The sequence below is a fragment of the Anomalospiza imberbis genome, chromosome 4, assembly GCF_031753505.1.
Source record: "Anomalospiza imberbis isolate Cuckoo-Finch-1a 21T00152 chromosome 4, ASM3175350v1, whole genome shotgun sequence".
In the NCBI taxonomy this organism is placed as follows: domain Eukaryota; kingdom Metazoa; phylum Chordata; class Aves; order Passeriformes; family Viduidae; genus Anomalospiza; species Anomalospiza imberbis.
This window is the reverse complement of record NC_089684.1, coordinates 15,235,787-15,259,624: the sequence shown is the minus strand read 5'-3', so window position 1 is coordinate 15,259,624 and position 23,838 is coordinate 15,235,787. Positions and strand designations below refer to the sequence as shown.

The following is a 23,838-nucleotide window of genomic DNA, read 5'->3' as shown; positions in this document are numbered from 1 at the left end:
CTGGTTGTTGTTTGGGGCTTTTTTTTCTCTCTCTTCTAATCTTGTATCCTTTGCACAGTAATATTTATTCAACAGAAAAGGCTTCAGATATTTCTGTTGTTTTGTATTGGAAAGGACTCATATTTTGTGTATAGAATGGGAATTCCAGGAAAGTGTTCTATGTACTCTACTCTTTCCAGTTTTGCTTAAGAAACTCTTAATCTCCTGACTGTTCTTGAAGCCTGGGAATCTTCCCAGTCCATGTTGATTCTGAACAGAAAGAGAGCACCAAGCACCTAAAGAAATTCAAGGGCTCATAAAAGGAGACAACAGCAAGTTTAGGTGCTGCTAGTGTCTACATTAAAGCTACATGGTTTTGTTTTCTTTAGTTATAGTAGCAGGTAGAGCTACTTGGTTTAGTCACAAGTTGTGGCATTGGACAGAGGCAGAGCAAAGTTCTTCATTAATTATTCAAGCTAATGAGTATTTACTTAGCTTAATTATGTTTATAAAACTGGGTAAGTAACTTCATTGTTTCTCAAATGGGGAAGCTAAGGAAAATAGAGAAAATAAGGACCTATTTTAATATAAATGTTCTCTGCTCCTAGCTCAAAACAAAAGGCCAAATGTATTTTTTCCCTGCTTTTTCTGGTCAGGCTTTTAATGAATATTAAATAATTAAATCATACAGTGAAGTTTGCCAAGAGGCACAGAAATTAATACCTAGAAGAGACTTCCTGCACCACTGACAGCTCCTGTATCTGATAGCTTTGTTTTACAGTTGTGTTCCTAGAACATTGCGTACAGTATTCCAAATGAGATTTCCACTTGCTTTAATGCTTCTCCATCACTTCTTGAAACACTAAATCTAGTTGGAAACCACTAGTCCTCAATGCCACTAATACATTATAATCTTTTCTACACTGGAAATCCTAATAGGCCTAATTCTTACAGTTTCTTGTACAGCAGAAATTCTTAATAGTATCTTTTTCTCTGTGTTTAAATTAATATTATTTTCCATTTCACTATTATTTTGTTAAACCTCATAATCATTCCTTATGTATAATAAGCTATTCTCCCCTTTCTTCATGATTCCCTTCATCTTCAGTGTCAGAAAATTTTGCTAACACAAAATCATTAAGGAAATAAACATCACTTAAGGGAAATACAAATTAAAAATCTAAATGGAACACAGCTCCAAAGTTAGTTTAAGACAGTGTAGAACAAATAATTATCTCTTTATCCTTTTGCTCTCAGCAGAATACATTCCAGTTGTGGGATGGATTTAATCAGGATTCCAACCATATATTGGAATCTTGAAATAAACTACATATAATTAATATTCCAGAAGCTCCATGCTGCTGTATGCTTCTTGTCTGGGGTAAAAACCAAACAGAAACACAACGGCATATACCAGATTCTTCTTCTTCTTCATCTTCTTCTTCTTTTTATTATTATTATTATTATTATTATTATTATTATTATTATTTAAAAATCCCACTTGTAACTCCAAATACAGAAGAGGAAAAAAATGTTGGTCTTCAATAGGAAGCAAAACTGGGTTAGAAAAAAGTCTGGAAAAGTAGTGTCATAACTACTGCATGATACAGTCATTCTTAAAAAACCAAGCCAATAATGAACTCATTTGCCAAACGAACAGCTCACTGCTTATGCTACTGAAATGGTGTTTTAGGGAAAACTGAAAGAAGCTGAGGGAAATTTTTTTTAATTCAGTATTTTGAAGAAAGGTGGAAACAGTATTTAGGTACTTTCATTTAAGATGGGTTGATATTTTCTCACCCAAACTCATAAATTTTCCTAACTCCTTTATGATGAAACTATATACACTTTACTGAACTTTAATTGAGTAGGTAGAGTTGAGTTCCTACAGGGCTTGCCAGACAGACAGATTGGCAGTAACAATAGCTACCCCTGATGTTTTCACAAGGGATTTGGGTTCTCATGGTCCAGAGAACTGAAGTAGATCTGGCCAGGCTGTGTTTATGTGCTGCAGATCCACATCTATAAACATCTTAGCTTCAAAGAGGGAACTGGAAAGCTGTGTCTCACCAATGCAGGCAGGTTACATTGCAAACCAGTGCCAGCTTGGGCTCGCCTGCAGTTTTCATTTGCAGCAGGTCAGAAGCAGCTGAGCATTAAGGTTCATCCTCTCTGCCTGGTGTGGAACTGAGGGGTAGGTGGACACGTTAGGAGAAAGAGACTCTGTTATCTCTACCTGTAAGCAGCCATTCTAGAAGCTCAGTCCTACATGTGAGTTCAGTCAGGGGACAAAAAATGGAGTGAGTGCAGCTGGCTTGCCATGCATGGTGTTCACTCAAACACTACAAATGCAGTTTCTAGTAGGGAGGTTTCCTGGAATTTCTGGTTGCAGGTCCCTGGAATGACATTAAAGTTACAAAATACTGGAACTTCCCAGTTTAACTCACAGTATGAGTCAAAAGCAGATCCCAGAATTAATTGCAGTTTGAAAGAAACCCCTTTTGCAAGAATTGTTAGTAAGAGATAACTTTCCACCCCACAGCACCAAGAATATCAGTACATAAAAATGTTATACAGACACCTGGAGCTTAAAATTTAGTGAGAGTTAGGGTCTCACATTGGCATCTACATGACGTATTTTGACCAAGCTCAACCTTGAAATAATGTTGCCTCATGTAAGATCAACCTCCATTTTTCTTTCCTGGTTACACCTCTTGATGTTTTCAATGTTTCTTATTTCTCTAAACTAAAAGAGATTTCATTTGGTCAGGATAACGTGAACTCATAACTCAACAGAATACATCATTTAAGCTTATTTGACAGCATTGTGAGGTAATTTCTTCGAGGATGTTACCTGCATTTCTACACCTGTTCTCATCACACACCTTCATGCTTATTTCAGAATGACTAAAAGCAAAGATAAATACATAGATAAATAGATAGACAGATAAATACATATGTCCAAAACTAAATTTGCTTAATAATACTTATCTCACCCTGCTCTTAAAAGCTTTTTTTGGGGGCTTTTTTCCCTCTGATTAAACATATCTGCGTTTCCATTTCCTTTTGAACTGAGATCCAAGTTAGTACCAGAGCTGCAAACAGAATACAGAAACCCTATACATTGTTTCTGTGGTGCTGTAGCCAGAAAAAAAAATCAGTAATTGATTAAACAGACATAACATATGTTGGTAATCACATCACTTAAATTCTGAACTCTAAACAATAAGGCTAGGAGGATATACTTTAAATAAAATACTTTAAAAATATTTTCTGTGTTTCTCTATCTCATTGAGACCTTTCCTAAGTTCTTTTAAAGATTGCAGACAAGAGACATAATTGGATTTCCAGACCTGTCTTTATTACTTGAACTATAAAGAGAGGTCCAGAATGAATGGTCTAACTTTCTGCCAGAATGGATTCATAACTTATATGAACTGACTCTGGTTTTGCTCATCCAGGAAAAGGGCCCTATCACATTTATGCATTTAAAGGAAGTCTGCTGCTCAGTCTTAGAGACGTAACAAGCAAAGTAACTAGTTTTAATTGCATACTAATCTGCAACATTTATGTAGATGCTCATTCAAAATTAAAAAAAAAAAAAGACCCAACAAATCAAAACTCGAAAAGGAGAAAGACTGAGAATAAAACAAGAAGTAATAGCTTTTAGAAGTGTGTAATTTTTTGTTGTTGTTGTTTTAACATTATATCTTTCTAAACTAGAAATTTTATCTCCAAAAGCATACTCAGTCCGACATTCTGGTTCATTATTTTTTAGCAAACTTGCTGCTGTCTCAAAGTAGCAGAGATCTGTCTTGTTCATTTTCCATCAGAGATTTCTTGAGTTATTCCTAAGAACTAGGAATCCATTTTGGACAGAGAACACCAGCTCCATTACAAAAAAAAAAAAAATTAAAAACTTAAAAGGATGAAGGTGCATTCTTTTCTATGTACACAAAATAAATTACTTCCTTAGATTTCCAGTAGACTTGACTAATACATTTAAGTGATTTTTGACAATGCGCTGCTGAACGTTATAGGTTCCTACCTGTATTGAGAACAAAGCATCTTTTCAGACTGAGCTTGTACTCCTAGCTCAGGGAGTTTCCACTATGTCCGCTATAGTCCCCATTCCCTCAAGGGGAATGGCTCTGACTTTTCCATGATTCTGCAGATCTGGACACCTGAATGGACTCCAGTATATGTCACTGAAGTGCTATGTCAGTGGCTTCACATTCAAACTCTTTGCTAATATGGGAATTTCCTAATTCAGCCTCTCATCAGATCCTACAAGGACTGAAGTTAATTGGTTTTTTTGGTTCAGGCATCATCATTAGAGCATGAAGCAGAAATATCTCCCTGTTGAAAGTGTAGGTAAATATGATTATACTGTTAAACTAATTCTATGCATGTAATAGGTGTCGCAGGAAAATCTAATTTACTCTCTTAAATTGGTCTGTTACACTAACCAGATTAACATGCAGACAGAGAAGTAAATATATGTTTTAATTCTGATTGCAATGGGGGATACATCTTCATAGCATATGATGCCAACTTTATATGACTGGAAACAACCTCTGAAATTATGGATGGGCATAATATTTATTTCAAATCTTCTTTTTTACATATTCTTTATACCTTGTTTCATATCCATCCTTAGATTAGAAATATATTTTTTAACCCTGGAAAGCCTTAGGAAAGACATACTCTAATCGAGGCAGCAAAATGTGGCATAAATGCTGGACAAATAACGAAAGGTTTTCAGAGGTTTCTAGCCCACATCAATTGGATGGTCTTTGACCACTTTAAGTAAGCTTCAAACAAATGCCCTTCTTCAAATTAAATGTAAGCTTCAAACTTCCTAGAGAATTGCCTAAAAAAAGTATCTTGGAAATTAATACTGCATGAACTTCTATGTGATGGTATTATTTGCATTGACCACTATCCAGGGAGAGGACTTTTAGTCTGCTTTGCTCCAAATCAAACATAACTACATTGAGAGAATTGCACTCACAACTTGAAGTTAGAATGGTAGATTAAAAATATCTTAAGACTTCCTTCCTTTTTCCACCCACAGCTATGAACCTGATTATAGTGTCCTTAAATTGTCTGAATCTCTGTTAATTTTGCCAAAAGTACAGATTATGAAGCAATATTAAACACTTTTTATATCTAAGGAGCTGTTACATATGGACACAATTATGTGCTGACCCCTTGGTGAAAGAATATGGTCATACACAAAATATAAGATGGTATCAAAACTTAAAAAACAATGCACTAAAAGAAAGAGAGGTGGCAGTAATTTTTTTTTCTTTCTTGAAAATTACTAGAAAATGCATTTTCTTTTCTTTGGAATGTGTCTGAATGATGCCTGCAAATGAATTGTGCTGGGAAAGAGAAACATGGCTGGGATATGACAATTTTCAGATAGTTTACCTAATTTAAACATAAATTTATAAACTATCTTGATGATGCCTTTCATCCTCTCTTAATCTAGCTTCATTTTTAATCTCTTTTCTATTTTCCAGCTTCACCAGGTGAAGAGTCACTTTGTATTACAGAATAATATAGACTACCCAGAATGAATGCTTCTGGGGACAGTTTACAGCCAGGTCCACCTACAGAAACAAACTCTCTGCTGACCATAAGGGGTTTGGTATCAGATCTTAGCTCCAGTGCCCTGTTTTGAGTTTTTCAAAAAGCAGATTCTACTCCAAAAAGAAATTAAAGGAAAAAGAAGAATGTTTGTGACTCAGCAGATATTAACATTCCTTGTAGGAATTCCTGGCTAAGGAAACCGAACCTGCTCAGTCTTTGTCATACCCATGAACCAAAAGAAAAAAGAAGAGGGATGTGTATCAGTATGAAGCCTTGCATTTCTAATACCAGGCCTGAGCTGAAATTCTCTAAGCAGGAACAGGTTTTTTTTATATGAGAGAATGATTATGGCTTCCATACTGGCATTCATTCTTCTGTATTTGAAGATAATTTTATTCTTTCTGCAGTGTTTTATTGTACTCTGTCAGTTTTTTTTTTTAATTCAAATCCTCAAAGGGTCATGAATCTGCAACAGAAAACTGTAAAACTACAGAAAATGAATTCCCTGACTAATTAAAACTTCTGCAGGGAATGTTTTACCTCGTTATAGAATAAGGCTTGCCATTCAGTCCATCACTGTTAAAAGAAAGTCCTGGTCTTTCCCTGATTCATTGCTTTCTATTCAAACCAGGACTGCTCTCTTTGGAATTAACTGAACTTTTTGTCCTCTTTTGCTTCTTGTGTATTCAGAGATCACCCTTGAACAAATCTCCCCAAGGAAGAGGCCTGTGTGACAGCAACTTGAAACTGACCCCTGGAATGAAATGACATTTAAAATTAAATTATGTATTTGTTTACAGAAATGTTGACTGACTAAACGCCCTAGGACTGCCAAGGTTCTCCTGTGTTGCTAAAATGGTTTTAGAGAAATTGTGATTATGTAACATCTGCTTGCTCCTGTTCATTCATGTCCAGTCTGGTCTACCTGGAAATCCCTCCATGACCTCCTGCAGCCAGTGCTGCCCCTGTGACTTTGTCAGTTCCTTTATCTGTCAAGGATGTCCTGGTTCAGAATAAACACACAAGGCAGTTATAGCACAGGAAGGAGCATGGCTGCTGGTGACAGACATGGCACCAGAGGAATCTGTGTCGTCCTTGGCTACAGTCACTTCCAGCCAGGAAAACAATTTTTTCTTCCTTCATCTTACAACTCCCAGCTTTCAGGGCAGGAATTTCATTATACTTTTCATGGGTGAAAAAACTATAAACAAATGCCTGTGGCAGGTAGACAGGAAGGTTGCTATAGCCTGTCAAAGCAGAAGAAACAACAAAAAAAACACCTTAAGGTTTCAAGAAAAACAAAAATTTTTTGAAGAGTTTTACGAAGCAGCACCGCTTCTAGCTCACTCAGCACTGTCAGGGTTGATGACTCTGCAGCCATCCCTGCTGTCAGGAGAGAAATGAGAAGTCAGAAAGAGCCACTAGCTATGTCTTTTGTGAAACACCAGGAATAAATTGCTTTGTATTTTGAAACCACAATGTCAAATATTGCTTAAATGAAAATTTAGAAAAAGTGAATGGAAGACTTGCCCCTCTTAAGTAATCTAGTAATCTAATTAAGGTCTTCTAAGCATACCTAACAGTTTGTAGCTGTTAAAACCAGTGGGAATCAGAACAGGACATGTACTTTAATAGAAGTCACACATCAGACTTCAGTTTGGTTTGAAAGCTGCTGGAAGGGTCTAGCCTTATGTTTATTTTAATTAATATTTTCTGTCCTTACAAACATGCTAACATTTCTCTCATCAAAATAAGAGGCTAACTTGAGTAGTGAAACCAAAATGGAAAAAAAAAAAAAAAAACCAAACACAGCAGCATTTGGGAACATTTAGTTGAAAGTGAATATTTCTGCACTTGCTCATATATGGCTTTGAGCAGGGAGCCAAGAGCAGAACTGATGCTTTTTCACATCAGCATTCTCACAGATAAGCCTCTGGAGCAGAAGGAAGTTCTGCATCATGCTCTCTCAGCTTTCTATGAAGCCCACTAGAGGCTCTTCTGCAATCCCTCCAAAAACCTCCTAAAATAGAAAAAGACAAAACAAAAGATACTTGGTCTTCATTAGATCTTCAGTACAGTATGATGGTGCATTTTCTATCCTGTTCCTATGCAGCATGGTGGAGAACTCTTTCATGACTAAAAGATTGTAAGCCTCTGCTGAAAGAAAATAATTCTCTTGTAGATATTTTAAGTAACAAGCACTTTTTCTTATGGCAAGTTTTATTTTATATACTCTTTTTTTTAATTCAGATCTCAGTTGGTTGAGTTTATAGTTTTGAAATCTTGAAATCAGAATGTGAGTTGCCAATTTTCATTAAAAAATGGAAAAAACTTCTAAAAGTAACTTACATATTTTAACCTAAAAGTAACTTCTCTGTCTTGTTCTATATAGACACTGTACTCATAAGACCTAGGTCTGAAATTATAGATATAATTTTTATCACGTGCCTTAAAGCACATAAGATAGACTGTAGCCAGACCAGCTGTCCAAGTTTCTATGTAAACAAAAAAATATAACAGCAATCTTTTTATGATGGGAGCCCAACTTTCTCATTTAATCCTTAACAGTCCTCTGGACAATTCTTTGGTAATTTCTGTCTCTCCTTGAAATCTGAATCACTAACTATAACTACGAGTGAGATGGGGATGTGTTTCTTATGGACACATTGAACAGCCTAATGCTGATGTGCATGTGAACTGGTTCATGTAAGTAGTCCCACCAAAGTCACTACTGAGGACAGGAATATGCTGACAGCAGTAAATGCAGAGCAAAGGTATTCTCATAAATACCTCCCCTTTCTGATTTGAATACACTTGCTAAAAATGCACTTCATGCTTTTACATAGAGAATCACTGTTACAAGTTTAAATACTCACAATTGTAAATATATTATTCAGTTAGAGAAGGAATAACCATGACCCAAACTTTCATGAAGAAATAACCTTTTTAGTCTGAAATCTTACTCCTCCTTTATACCCTTGAGTTTCTCTGAAGCCTGTACTTAAAATAAAAATAATTAAAAAAAAAGCATTGCAATACCTTTTCTTCCAGTACAGAAAAACAAATATTCAAAGAATATCTGAATAGTCTTTCAAAGTGGTAGTCTAAAGAGGTAATTTCCAACAAGCTTGTCTGCTTATTTGCCTTTATTGCTCTAAGGTGATAAACTGGTTTACTTTTAGTAACATTTACAATTGTTTAGTCTGACTTCTAATAAAGTAATTCAGTCTTCAGGAAATTAATTTAAACCAATCTTTTTTTTTGTTTTGTTTTGTTTGCTTTTTCCATAAAGCTTCCAAAAAATCTTGTTGACCAGGAAATTTCTGAACGGTTGGGTAAGGTTATGAAGTCAATAGCCTAAAGAGGAAACTGCAGCTGGCAGTTTTGGGTATATTGAGCAATTGCATTTTCAAGAAATCCTTGTTTGTTTTTAGCTTTTATGGTAACTGTTCATGAGGCTTCATGTGGCTGATGTTTCTTGTGTAAGGAAAAAACCTGCCTGAGAGATTTATTTTTGATGTTTTCTTCTTTTGTGACTGGAAAGTAAATAATAATTACTTTTGTAAACACAATGATGCAGGAGCTCAATAATAAAAATAGGGAAGTGCAGAGTACCATGTGCATGGATATCAGGAATATATGCAATTTAAGAAAGTAGTTATGGGAATTTGGCAAATACTTTTCATTTTTCTCACATCCTTCTCCTTTCATGATATTCCTGTGGGACTTGTTCATAAAGAACTCCAGAAAAAATTTAGTTGAAGCCCCTCTGGGACTTTCTCTGAATTTTGGTTCAGACTAAAACTTGTGCTTGATACCAAGGGAACAAGAGGCCGGAGAGCAGCGCTGCAGGAAGGGAGCTGGGGGTCCTGGTCCATGGCAAGTTGAATGTGAGTCATTCTGCCCTGACAGCAACGAGGGCCAGCCCTGCCCTGGGGACATCAGGTACAGCCAGACAAGGGAGGGGATTGTCCTGCTCTGCTCTGCACTGGGGCAGCCTCACCTTGAGTGCTGGGGGCAGTTCTGGGCGCCACAATATAAAAAAGATATAAAGCTATTGGAGTGTCCAAAGGAGCAGAACAAGGATGGTGAACGGCCTTGAGGAGAAGGCATATGAGGAGTGGCTGAGGTCACTTGGTCTGTTCAGCCTGGAGGAGAAGAGACTGAGGGGAGACCTCATTGCAGTTACAGCTTCCTCGTGAGGCACACAGCGGTGGCAGGCACTGATCTCTTCTCTGTGGTGACCAGTGGCAGGACCCAAGGGAATGGCCTGAAGTTGTGTCAGGGGCAGTTTAGGTTGGATATCAGGAAAAGGTTCTTCACCCCGAGGGTGGTTGGGCACTGGAACAGCTCCCCAGGAAATTGGTCACAGCACTTGGGTGACCACGGACAGAATTCAAGAAGCATTTGGACAATGCTCTCAGGCTCATGATGTGATTCTTGGGGCCATCCTGTCCAGAGGCAGGAGTTGAACTTCAGTGATCCTTGTGGGTCCTTTCCAACTCAGCATATTCTATGATACTGTGCTCAAGACCAATAATGAACACTAGGATGGACTACTCTACAGACACTGCTATTTATCAAAGTTACAAAGTCAGGTAGGCGCTAATATAAGAAAAAATCTGAGATTGTACTTTTATCTACCAGTTTCAATTACTATAAATTCGTGGACTATGGGAAGGATGAGCTCTAAAATGCATGTGTGAGAGAAGTGACCTTGTTTTTTTATTTAAAAAAACCTAATTCTAATAGAATTCAAGCATCAAATAGTTATCTTTTTTTCTTTTTTTTTCTTTTTTTTTTTTTTTTTGAGTGTGATCTAAACGAAAGATAATCTGGAAAATAGATACAAAAGACACTTTGAATACCCATATCAACAGAAGCTGTTTTTCAGAATTCTTAAGGTTTTGAATAAAGAAAAGAATCAAGTGATGTTAAATTAAAAAAACATATCATAAGGTATATGTGTCATAATGCAATCTTTAAAAATAGCAAAATATCTAGCCAAAAAGTTACCTCATATCTTGAAAGCACTGGAACGCATTAGTATTTCCATATGGAAAAGTTCTGTCACTGGTAGGGCCTTGCATCATTTATCACTTTCTTTTTTTTCCATTGAAAGCAAGAGGCAAAGAGGGTTAATTATGAGGAAAGAATAAGTGTAATGCTCCAAATAAGAAAGAGGTGGAGCATATGTTGATGAAATCTGTACTGTGTATTAAATATGTGTAGCCAAACTCAGGCCTGGCAGCAAGCGAAATGTTTTAGCTTTGAGCAAAAGAAAGAGGTTAAAATCCAGCTAGTGAGTTAAAAAAAAAAATCAACCCAAAAAAAAAAAACTACAAAAAAACAACCCAACAACAAAAAAAAAGTGTATTAAGTTAAATGCATTAAATTTTCACTGGAAGACTTAAATTAGTGGATTAAACATAACTCCTGTATGTGAGAAAATCCATCAGACAACATGACAGGCCACAAAATAGTGCTTTCTGCCTAAGTGGGACTTATCTCTATTTGGGGTCTAGTTTCTCTTGAATTCCATTCAAGAGAATGGTAACTTGAGCAGGTAAACTCTCATTTTGGAGGTCAAAGACATATCACCATCATGACAACTGCCTGAGAATGTCTCCTTCAGCCTGCAGTCCTGTATATAGGTATTCTGAAAAGTACTTCTAAACTATGTTTCTGTCAAAGCTTTTTCTCATTTTCTTCCTGGAAAAGGTATGTATTCTGTATTCCTTAAGGTTTATCTAACTAATGATTAATACCCAAGGGGGAAAAACTAATCCTATACTTGATTTCGTATTGATCACACTGATGTTTGTGTTGCTTATTTAATTATCATAGCCTTTGAAACAGACCTAAAAAAAAATTTCCAGGAACTTTGTCAAAATGCTCTGACCCTATAAGTCTCTACCAAGCATTCCAGCAGAGCATCTTGCACAGTCACATTTTCCAAACCATTAAAATGTGGCTGTGTTTGTCTTTGAAATGATGCACTTGTGTCCACTGGAGCCTGGAATTTTGGAACTGAAGCTAAGCAGAAGATAGGGACTGCACACTGGCCAAGGCACTGCCAGGTGTCACCAGTGAATGGCATTGTGAGCAGGCATGGATTTCTTTAACAATATCTGTTCTTCTAAAAGGATGGCTGAGGTTGTAAAAGGTTGTATACTCTTCCTTGTTGCTCTAGTGTTGTTTTGGTTTTTTTGAGAGTTTTAAAGTTTTTCTAAAAGTTTTTTATGTTTTCTGATGTTTACATCTTTTTACTGATTTTTTTTATACTGTTTATATAAACAATGATTGTTTTGTATTTTTTTTTTGTGAGTGGAGAGAACTGATGGACTGTTAGTTTGATTAGTGTAGTTAGAGAGGTAGTCATTTCATTTTTCAATCCACTGTCACTTTTGATATTCTATATATAGTGGAGTCAGAAAACAAAATCTTTTCTTTGGGTTCTTTTCTTTCCTGTTACATCTAACATTCGTGTGTAAGTTATATCGTGTCATAGTGTAACACTCTACTAATAAGACTCCTATGGACATCAATGGAATTATGTCTTGGCTCAAAAGCAGGGAACAGAGTAGTGGTGGAAGAATTAGGGCATTAATTTTATTTAATTTGTTCCTGCTTGAAAATGGGACTTAATAATATTTTTTTTGAGAACACTTTAACAGATAAATGCAGGTAGAATCTGTTGATGGTCATATGTCCTTAAGGATGGAAATAAGTATTTACTTGTGCTCTTTGCCAAGTGAAAAGATTGCAAGATTAATCAGTGACTACATGCCTGCCTGCCTTAGAGACCTGCTCTTCTCTGCTCATCTGCCACACCAGTTTGCATTTTAGCTGTGATTTTGACCATATTCTTCTTCATGTTGATGGTGGTTTCTTTAAACTCTTGACCATTCCTCTTTGCATAAGCTACACATTATGCAAGACACAGGCAAAAAGGATCTCTTTTTCTTCATATATGGTAGAGACTTAACAAAACAGAGTACATAAGTGCCATTATTTTTCCTGTGAGGCATTAGAAGTTTTTATGGTAATCACACTCCTTTTCAAAGAGAAACTCAGAGAATGAAGGAGAGGTATTGAAACTACATCTTATCTGTCTGCTGCGAATGATTTAAGCTCATAAAGTTTATACAGCAGGGAAAGTTATTATTTAAGCTTTCCAGATCTAAAACACGAGAGCTAAACATTTCCTAAATATGAGAAGCAATTTTGGCAGAGAACAGAGGAGAAAGGAAATGTTACCAGGTGCTGCACTGTCTTTTCCTATTTTTTGAGGTAGCTGTAGTGAGGTCATTGGCAACCATGTTCTCAACCACACAGGGTTTTCTGCCATTTTTATGTGTGAGGAATTGTTTAGAAAACTGCCATTATTTGAAAACTAAGCAGACTGTCATTCTTGCTTTTAAAGCTCTCTGCTGTTTAAGCCATTATCATAATCCACCTGTATGTCAAATTCAGGGATCGTGTTATAACATCTTTACATACATGGAGGTGCCAGAGACTGTGCAAAAATCTCTTTACTTTGCCAAAGCAAATAAATGAAGAAAGTCTCCAAGAACAAGAGGTGAGTGGAACAGATGTGATAGCTTTACTTTACATTCGCCCGCCTCATACATAGGCGCCACTTAAGAAATACAGTTTGAGTGTTATACTCAGCCAATAGTCAGCAATATTAAAGGCTCTTTTAGTACGTGGACAGTCACACTTAAGTCATGTATGTTTGTCTTGTGCCTAACACTGCTGCAAATTATTCAAGATGCTGAAATTTGGATAATTTACAAATCTCCTTCTGAGCCGAGGCATACAGATCAAGTGTTACATCACTTGAAAAGGGAATTGAATTTTTATCCTTGTAATCTTGTGCTTCTACCTTTTTCACCCTAATAAAGTGGGAATTTTTTTCTATTGCAAAACACAAAAGAGAAGGAAAGAAAAAAGAAGTTGCCAACTGGCTGATTTCCAGTTTGCATGGGTATAACTGAATACAGAATCAGCCCAGTATTTGGCTTTATTTAGAAACATGGGCCCTTTTCCAGATCCCATTAAGACTGATGAAAAATGCACTTCATTGATTTTGCTGACAGTGGATTGAGTCCATTAAGAAAAATGAGTTTGGTGTCAAGGATACTGACAGTTTCTGTGTAAAACAGAAAGAATGTAATAATTTTTACACCAAAGGAACATATTTTCACAACTTTAATATGAATTCCAAACAAAATTTTTGAAATTTAATTCAAAATTAAGCTAGTGCCTGTGCACTGCTAGTTTTTTCTTACTGAGAAACACTTCTGGAGGAGTTTAATGTGTCTCCTAATTATCTATCAAGAAGACAAATATTCATAAACACTATCATCCCAATATATCATTCAGTGTGGTTGCAGTAACTTTAAAGAGAAAACCATTAGCTGTGGTACACTTCATAGAACCATTTAGGCTGGGAAGGATCTCTGAGGTTATTGAATCCAACCATTAACTCAGCACTCCCAAGTTCACCACTGAACATCCATACATCTTTTCAATACCCTCCAGGGAACCATTCCCTGGGCAGATTCACAACCCTTCCTGTGAAGAAAATTTCCTAATTTCCAATTTCAACCTCCCCTGGCACAAACTGAGGCTGTTTCTTCTTGTCCTGTTGCTTGTTATTTGAGAGAAGAGACTAACCCTCACCTGGCTACTGCCTCCTTTCAGGTGGTTGCAGCAGGTGATAAGGTGACCCCTGAACCTCCTCTTCTCTGGGCTGAACATCCCTGGCTCCCTCAGTTGTTTCTCACAGGACTTGGCTCCAGACCCTTCACCAGTTCCATTGCCCTTCTCTAGACTTGCTCCAGCACCTCCAATCCTTCCTGTAGTGAGCAGCCCAAAACTGGGCACAGGACATAAAGTGTGGCCTCCCCAGTGCCAAGGGGAACAGTCACTTCCCTAGTCCTGCTGGCCACACTATTGCTGATCAAAGCCAGGATGCCATTGGCCTTCTTGGCTGCTCTGGGCCCCAGAGTCCTTTTCTGTTGCATCCTGGGTTTGGGTTCAAATTATGGGTTTTTTCTTTGTTAGTTTTCCAGTTCTCTGTACCCTCGTGCATCCCCCGAGTTTCCCCCTAGTGCGGTTTCCGTGCCCGTCTCCCCGTTCTCGCGGTCCCACTCACCCCAAAGCCCCGTGTCCGCCCCTGCCGTGTTCCCATTGGTTGCTGCAGTACACGTCATCACCACGATGTCTGTACCCATTGGGTAGGAGGGCTCCCTGTCCGCCCTGTCCCTTCCCTATTTGATCCCACTCCTCGGCATGCTCGAGGCCATTTGTGTCCATGCGAAGCTGGGAGCGGGCTGCAGCTTTTCCACCACAGCTCTCGCAGCCAATAAAGCATCCAGCCGCCACGCGGACAGATTTGGATGAATTCCCTGCCTCTTTGTTTCTTCCCTCGCGCTGACGGCGAAGCATGGCCAACAGCCCACCCTGGAGCGTGGCAGCAAAAGCGCCCTGGAACAGCGGCGAGGCCCGGCCCCAACGAAAAGCTGAGACGCCCAAGCCGGGCACTCGAGAGCTGACCGGGGCCGACAAAAGTAATGCAAAGCTGCGCTTTTCCACTGGCCAGCTTTCCAGCCACTCTGCTCCCAGTCTGTAGTCCTGCACAGAGTTGTTGTGACTCAAAAGCCAGAACTTGGCCTTGTTGAATATCATAAAATTGGTCTTGGCCCATGATCCAGCTTGTCCATATTCCTCTGCATATCCTTCCCATCTTCCAGTAGATGAACACTCCCATCCAGCTTGGTGTCGTCTGTGAACTGACTGAAGGTGCACTCAATCCCCTTGTCCAGGTCATTGATAAAGACATTACACAGGGCTGGCCCCAATACTGAGCTCTGGGGAGCTGGTCACCACTGGGTCTGGCCACCCAGCCAGTTTTTTACCCAGAGAACAGTGCACACATTCAAGCTATAAACAGGCAGATTCTCCAGGAGAATGCTAGGGAAAACAGCATCTAAGGCTTTACTGAATTCCAGGTAAACAACATTCAGGGACTTTCTTTCATCTACCAAGTGGGTCACTTTGCCAGAGAAGGAGATCAGGTTGGTCAAGCAAGACCTGCCTTTCATAAATCCATGCTGGCTGGATGCTAATAGGTTATTTGTATTCCACAGTCTTGGGAGAAACAGATAAAGAGCTGGTATTTTCTTTTACTGACACTAAATGGCTAACATGAAGTTAACTTGAAATGACTGCTTTGCTCTGGGGGAAGCATAGCTGCACATTTGTTATTTAGAGTACCAGAGGGGTTGAATATGCCTTGCACTTACGACTGGAATCTTGCAGGATGTGCCAGAGTGTGTGACTGCCGTGCTGGGAAATGGTTTCTCCCCTGGTGGAACCAAGGTTGAAGCCACTTATCAGAGTGCCCTTGGCTCACTTCACTTGCAATATTACCTCTTCATGCACGTGCAGTGCATGCCTGCAGATGTTTGCAGAAATATAATTTTTCTTAAAAACACATACCCAGTCCTAGGACCGTACAGAAATACAACACATCTGCACCACTTAGTAATGTCAGTGCAACACCTTTGTGTCCCTTAAAATAGGATTTTCACTTCAGCCACCAGACAGGAACCATATGTCTAAATAATGTCTTCAATTTGCAGCAGCCTGCAACAGTGAAGCCCAAATCACAGCCTAGTTCATGCCCATGAATAGAGATCTATACTTTGTCAGAATCAAGGAAATGCCCAAGTTTCTTAAGGAGAGCAAGAATCTAGGGACAGATGTATTATGGGAACGGTAAGATTTTAACTTTTTTTCTCCAGCAATACAATGTTCTCACACAAACAACAATAGTTTTGAAGACTTAATGCTCACAAAGGCAGTGAAAACAAGGTGAGACTCATGGAAGTCCTGAGGAGATTTTAGTAAAGAAAATGCTAATAGGAACTTCACTGCTAACTCATCTCAGAAAACAAACAAACAAACAGGTTTGGAGAGCCTCTCTTCCCACTGATGTGGATAGCCTCAGTTATCAAGTCAAGGGAAAAAGGTCATGTATAGGAGTTCCATTTATAGTCCAGGGTTTTATCTAGAAAGACTGATTTTTTTTTTCCTTTGCCCCTTTCCCCTTTGTTTCCATTTTTCCTTTTTTCTCCTTTTCTTTTTTTTTTTTTTTCCTTTTATGTGCTCCCCTCTCCCTTCCCCCACATGCCATAATTTCTTTTTTGTTGGTTTGGTGGTTTTTTCCCTTTTTTCTTTACTGTCTAAATCAGATTCCAGGCAGAGTTTGAGTTCATTCAAGAAGTGACAAAACCTGACCTCACTTCTGAGCTGAAATCACTGCTGGGATATATGAGGATTGTTACTCTGTCCCAAGGCAAAATCAAACAGCTTAGCTTTGTGTGGCTTTCCCCTTTGACAGAGGAAGAAAGCAGTGCTTTCACAACTGGGAATCATCCCTTGCTAAATATCAGTGGCCAGCAACACTGTCTCCCAGCAGATCTGGATGGGAGATCCCTGGGTGAAAAGAGTTGGGTCTGCTTTGGATGGCTGGATCTCCTTCAATACAACTGTCATGTGGTCAGAGCAGGCCAAGTTGTGGGCCATGCTTGGGTGTTTCGTCAATCAAATTGCACGTGCAACTCATATTTGGACTGAATCATCAGTAAACATCTGAGACTAGTTTCCAAAAAAGATATATTTTTTAATTTAAGATTTTTTATGTGGCCTTTTTTCTGGCTAAGTTAATAAAAGGTTTTGGTTACATTTCCTTACACTTTAATGTTTTCATTTGTTTATTTTCCACCACTTTAATAATAAAACTGTTGCTCTGAACTTGTACTGTAAATATCTGACTGGCAACAAAGTTGTTTTGAAAGACAAGAAAAACAATTTAAAAATCCTTTAATCTACACCGACAAAGATATTCCATAACTAGAGCACAAAACCCTGGTTCACATGAACCAAAAGGGAATTTTTTTATTAACTGTGTCTGAGCAAGGGCTCTCCATACTTTTGAGCAAGTTGTCAGGTCTTTTTTTTGTTTGTTCAAAAAGTTCACTGGAGCATTTCAGAGATAATGATAACGTGTTGCATAGAGTGATATGAGTTATATATGGCTTTTTCACTCTCAGTAAATCACAGTGAGCATCTCAAGATTTTGATGTTTTGCTGTGATCTGTATCTCTTCAAAGTTCCAAGGTAAGGTACCTATTAAAGGGAACTGTTCAGTTAATTTTGAAATATTTAATGAAATAAACAGCAGAGTTATGCATTGTTAAGTAGCCTTATATCCATTTTATGCCAAGGGTCATCCAGTACTTGAAGCAGACTTAATACGACTGTAAAAAAAGGAAGCCACTTCATTTTTGGAGTGACTAATCTATCTACTAATGTGAAAATTCAGAGAATTAGTACTAAACAGATTTTTTGCAATTTTGAAGTTAGCCACATATTTAAAGATGGGAAATAAGACATTGCTGGAACTGCGAACCATGTGCTGGTTGAATTCTATTCAACTATCATGAGAAGAGAGCAAAAGAGGAATGTGGAATTCTAGAAAGGAAAAGGGCATACCATATTTGTTTCATCAAATTGTATACACCTAAAAGATGAGGTGCTAAGAAGCATGCAATATGGGCTTGTCTAAACACACCATCATAACCATTCACTGGCAGCGCACTAGCCTGCACTGGAAGTGAATAAAGCATCAGTGAAATCATTTGACTTTAGTAAGGTTGGGCTGTGTTGTGTATCTCAGAATAAGCAAACAAGGAAATGTGATCTAGTTAAGACCTTATTAGTGCTAACCCAACGTCCTTGTCATCAGGTCCTACCTCAGCAGAGTTCCCTCTCCCCTAGGCAGGGTTTCTAATGCCCAGTTACTGTTCGGTCACCACTCAACTGGAGACCTTCCTAGCCTGTGACTGCCAGCCTAAACATCTAACTTAAGCAGTGTAACTCATCTCCTTTATGCCAGTTGTCTAAAACTGTTTTATCTAGAGGTCCTTAATTCCAATCAAGGCTTCACTGATGAGCCCACCCAGGCAGTTTGGAACTGAGTCCCCCATGCTGGCAATGGGTGAGAGAGCCCTGATATCTCCCACATGTTCTGTGTTAGTGTTCAGGCCCTCAAGCAAGACTCAGAGTGGGATTGAATAGGCTGACAGCAGTCATTAAGATTAGATTAGAGTGGGTGCTGAGAGGCTGGACTGGGAAAGTCCATAATAGGAATTGAGAGGGGAATATAGTGACTTATGCAGAGAGTAAAGCAAAGACAGCTTGTGTAGTAGACAAGGTCCAAGCAATCTGAGGTCAGGCAGCTTGGGATGTGTGCCTGAGATCTGTAGATAGAAAGGCTGGAAACTGCTCTGGACAGCAAGCTGCTGTGCTTGCATCACACCATACGGCCGCATGCCACTGCAGCATGGCAAAACATTCAAAAGGAGGCTGAGTGGCAGCAAAATGTCTCTTGTGATCTATTTTTCCTGAGTTTAATAGCTGAGGAGTGCAACTGCAACATTGATCATATTTATTCCTTGTGTGATTTTGAAGCCATCTGCCTTGGATGCATTTTATTTATACTATCACTTTTCCACCAGAAAACATCACCCTCAGCATTCTAGGCCATTAAGTAACCAGTAAATAATGTCAGTAATTAAGAGCCTCCAGATTGTCACTGACTCTAAGGAGCTTGATGAGATGAGCCACCAGAAAAAAGGCCTTCCTGGATAATAGAGAATGTTGATGTGACTTATAAATGTTGCAAAACCTATTAGAGATACACTTCTGCTATCTTTGCTGCTACCAGCTATATAGCGAGTATAGTGGCTGTCCCTAAAGTCACTGTCCAGTTTGCTGACATCCTCACTGGTTCATTATGTTGGTACATGATACTGTGACTCGGTCTCAGCTTTTGGTTCACATGCCAGTCGTAAAGAGATTGACCCGGTCCTTTGTTGGTGTGGTCTCAGCAGACTCTGTGGCCTTTTGCTGGTCAGCTGCACTTCCAGCAGCAAGGGACTAATAAAATGGAAAACAGCTTCTGGAGGCTCTTCTCTAAGATGTGCTCAGAGCAGATTCGGAGTCACATTCTCCTAGTCACTGGACTGGAAAGCAGAATAGTTACTGTTTGGTCTGTCTTCACTGGAAGTCTGTATGTTTGGATCCAGATGTAGCATGCTAACCTAAGATCTTTCTTCACAAACTTAATGGTCAGACCACAGGAGAAGCAGGGAAGGATCAGAATGAAGATTGAAATCCTGGTCTGCTTGTGAATCTGAGTTGGGAAACAAGAATTTTTCTTGCTATGAAACAAGAAAAATGGGGGAAAAATAGAAAAACTGGGACAAATACTTATGCACATGTACTGCAAATGAGAAGAAAACAATGTCATAAATACCCTGGCATTTCTAGCTCTTATTTACCCAGCTTTCCTGCCCTATGGGAATTTATTTTTTGGAGCAGAGCCAATAATGCTGGACTGGACAGTTGCAGCAGCCAGTCTCAGACTATTTCTCTGCAGTCTGACAGCTCCTCTGTGCACCCAAGCTTCCCCACATTCTTATTTTCCTAACTTGGAGTGACAGGGCGGCAGTGCCCCTTTCTCTAATTTACTAAGGTCTATGTACTTGCAAAATGCTATTAAGAAATTCCCTGAGTAGAAAATGGTTGGCGTTTGGAAAGATATTTGGGTAAAAAGTAACATCTGCCGGTCCTGGTTGTACTCTTCCCTAGGCATCTGCCTGTGGCCACTGGTGCAGACAAAATGTTGTTTTATGGGGTCCAGTGGTCTGAAGTAGTATGACTGCTTTTATGAAGTCATTTGATAATCTTCATCAAATATTTAATGACTGCATGGTCTTCATATGGACACTACTGAATTCATACTGCATACAGAATAAATGAATGGTACTTTGACAAAATAGATCAGTCTGGGCAGACAAACCCCAATCTTAATATTTCAAGTGTTCAAATTGAATATTTCCATTGAGTTTGGCATTAAAATCACTGCAGGATCTATGATTTTAGCTATGTCCAAGAAAAGTGCTATACAAATTACAGACCTTTAATCAAAAAAAAAAAAGCCTTTCAACACACACTTAAGGATGTGAATAATTACAAAAAGGTAATGGCTCTGCTGACTGGGTTGAGTTGATATTAAAGTGAACCTATATGAAAGCAGAAATACAACAATAATCAGATGTAATCTGAAAATGAGAATGTATTTTTTTCTAGCGTAAAAATCATTCTTTCCAGCAACACTGATGTCAGATCCATTAGCATGGAGGAGTCGCTCCTAGTTCAAGACAGGAAGGATGATGTCTTAGACAAGATAAAATTATGCTAAGGATGCATTCAGAGGCCAGTTTGTTCTTTAATATTGATTGATCACCCATCCCCTAGCACCTATGTTCACAGTTAGATATTAAAAAAAAAAAAAAATAGCAGCACAAGAACTTTCACCCCAGTTTCTTCAAGTGCTAGATTAAATTTCGGTGTTGCTGTAAGGTAGGTAATTTACCCTGTACATTTCAGGCATAATATGTAAAAATACTTGTTTCCATAACAAGCTGTCATTTTAGGATGAATGGGCTTTCTACAGAGATTTCTGGGTAGCATATTTTTGGAAGTTTCTATTTTGTAAATTATTAGTTGCTATTATAATTTCTGAGAAACTATGTAGTGTAATAACTAGGCACCAAGTATATAATTATTACTACTCTGAAGTGTGTTTTTCAAACTAGAAGGACATGGCCTTTCTTGCATGGTTAATTGTATTCAAGCCTGTGAGAAGTATGCTCAGTCAAGAGGGTTCATATAACAGTTATTGTTCCAACCCCTAATTTTGTCCAACATTCCTACTCTTGAAAAATATCTCCTTGAATAGGGTGTCACATACCTGCGTTGGTGCCTCAGGCAGCTGTTTTTCTTTTTGAGTTCATTCATTCTCCAGGACTTCCATTGCTATATAGGTAATTATGCTACTGCATTTCACAGTCCTCATTTCACTCCTTACCCAAACAATCAGCATTCAGGCATTGCTAGTTCTCCTGGTTTTCTGAAAAAAAGAAAAAAAAGAAAAAAAAAAAAAAAAGGTAGCAGGGCTTTAATTGTAAATTTAACAGTGTCTTTTGGGATCTCCTAAGGCAGATCCTTTAACATGCATGGACCTTTCACAGTGGTGTGAAAACTCAGATGTTCTCTCAATTATTACAGTGGTGTCCCTTTTCTGAATTGCTAAATCTGAGTGGGGGGACCGATTCTAAAGTTCAGATTCATATACATCAGCACAAATATAGAGAATATAAATCTTTTAGACTAAGAACCAAACTAAGACCTTAGAGTGAGATTTTGCTGAAATACGTCTCTTAAAGGCAGAAGGGACCTGTTTTTTTAGGTAAAAATTTTGGGGCTCAGGTCCAGTTTGGAATTGGAGCATGGGATAGGCACAATTCATTATAACAGCATGCCAGTGTGCTAAAAGTGTTCCAAAGACTGCAACTGAGCATCTTGTGGGTTGTAAGAAATTTTCCCTGTGGGCCTTTGGCACCATATGTCTAGCAGGTAGCTGACAGCTGTTCAGACTGAGTGCAAATCAAGAAGAATTTAAGTAAAGAGCAACTACTACAGTAAAGCACATCAGCAGTGTGATGTAGGTATAATACATATGCTATGGTGGGCAAAAAGGAAATTTGAATGTCATGTTGCATGCTGTCCTCACTTTTGTCCTCAGGAACATCTAGATGCCTTTCCAAAACAGTCAGCCAGGAGGAATACTGAATCATGCTTAAAACTCTTATTAGATGGAATTGCCTTGACTTGTCCAACAAGGCATCTGTCTCTTCTTTTTACTATGTAAGTAGAAGAAATAGAGACAGGTACTTCATTCTGTATAGCACTTTGCATGCAATAAGTGCCTTTAGAAAGAGTCTATGTGGCAGAAAGTATAGGTGTTATTAAATGACATCTCAACAATCACTGTCTTCCTGATTCTTTTCAAGGTTAAGCTATATTCTTTATCAATTTGTATGGATATAGTTGTGGCACAGTTATTCATGAGACATGCAGTTCATGCCTGTAGCTTGTTGATAGCAATTACTAATCATGCATTAACTCCTCACAAGTCATTTGCATCTACCATTTATGCATGAAAAAACACTGCCTTTAAGAACTTTGAAGCTGACAGGCTAATCCTTTTCACCACTGACTTGTATCTCAATTCCTCAATGACAGAATAATCCACAAAAGAATCCTAAATGGCACTAAACGTATTCAGTCAATTAATTACACCATTTTATTGAAACATAAGGGTCAAATGAGAGCATATGAGTTAAATTTGGATGCAGACAAACAGGTATCTTTTGATTTAATCATATTTTTTTTCTCACAAAACTGGTGTGACAGTACTTCTCAACTTTCTAAAATATTATCTTACAGGAAGAAAACGAGCCTCTGTAATTTTCAAGAGACATTTAGTTGGGTTTTTTTAGCACTATATAGGCATATGATTGTGTTCAAAACTATTTTTAAGTTATTCACACTGTGAGTGTTATAATGTGCAACACTGTGAGTTTTGTAATGTGCAACAAGAGTTTGAAGTTTTTAAACATTAAAGTTTAGGGGAGCAGGTTGGGCAGGGAAATGATAGGTAAGGGTAAAGAAGAATACAGAAGACCTTACTGTTTATTAACAAGGTTCAGAGTGGACCCTTGTGCTAAACTGAGCCTCACCTTTACCAACAGTTTATGCCTGAAAGCTCAACAGCCATTAACCTTAACACTTAAATTTAATAGCACTTAATCCATAACTTAGGATCGGCAACTTAGCAAAGGATTCATATAGAATTTGCTATAGCACAACAGTAACTCACTTACAGGCCTAACTTACTTTCAAATCTAAAGTACTTTAGAATCTAGGAGAGCAACATTCCTACTAATTTGCTATAGCATATTCACACTTGCTCGCAGAGACATAAAGAGTCTGTACAAGGTACCTGTGAAAAATTACCTTTGAGTTCAGTGAAGTGCTCACTTCAGATGCCTTTGCATCTTCTCAACAGGCACAGGGTTGAGCCTTGAGGAGTTGGGGTATCAGCCCAGAATCAATTGTCTTCATTCAGTATCCTCTGAGCAGAGCAAACTCGAGAGTTCACTGACTCTGAGAGATGTCCCAGGCAGAGGGAGGTTGCTGGTCACAGTTGCTGTGGTCTGGGAGAGCTCAGAGGGTCTCACTTTGGGCTGTTGTTTTAGAACCACAAGAGAGCTGGCT

At 38.4% G+C, this 23,838-nt stretch overlaps 1 long non-coding RNA gene across 1 annotated transcript; it reads right to left on the bottom strand.

The window, feature by feature from the left end:
* Window positions 1-588: 588 nt before the first annotated feature.
* Window positions 589-23,672, bottom strand: LOC137473357 (uncharacterized). The gene is made up of 4 exons (XR_010998713.1): window positions 23,578-23,672; window positions 21,470-21,620; window positions 6,503-6,580; window positions 589-1,355 (listed from the first exon to the last, which is right to left on the bottom strand). It is a non-coding gene; the product is annotated as an uncharacterized lncRNA (long non-coding RNA).
* Between the last annotated feature and the right edge of the window lie 166 nt (window positions 23,673-23,838).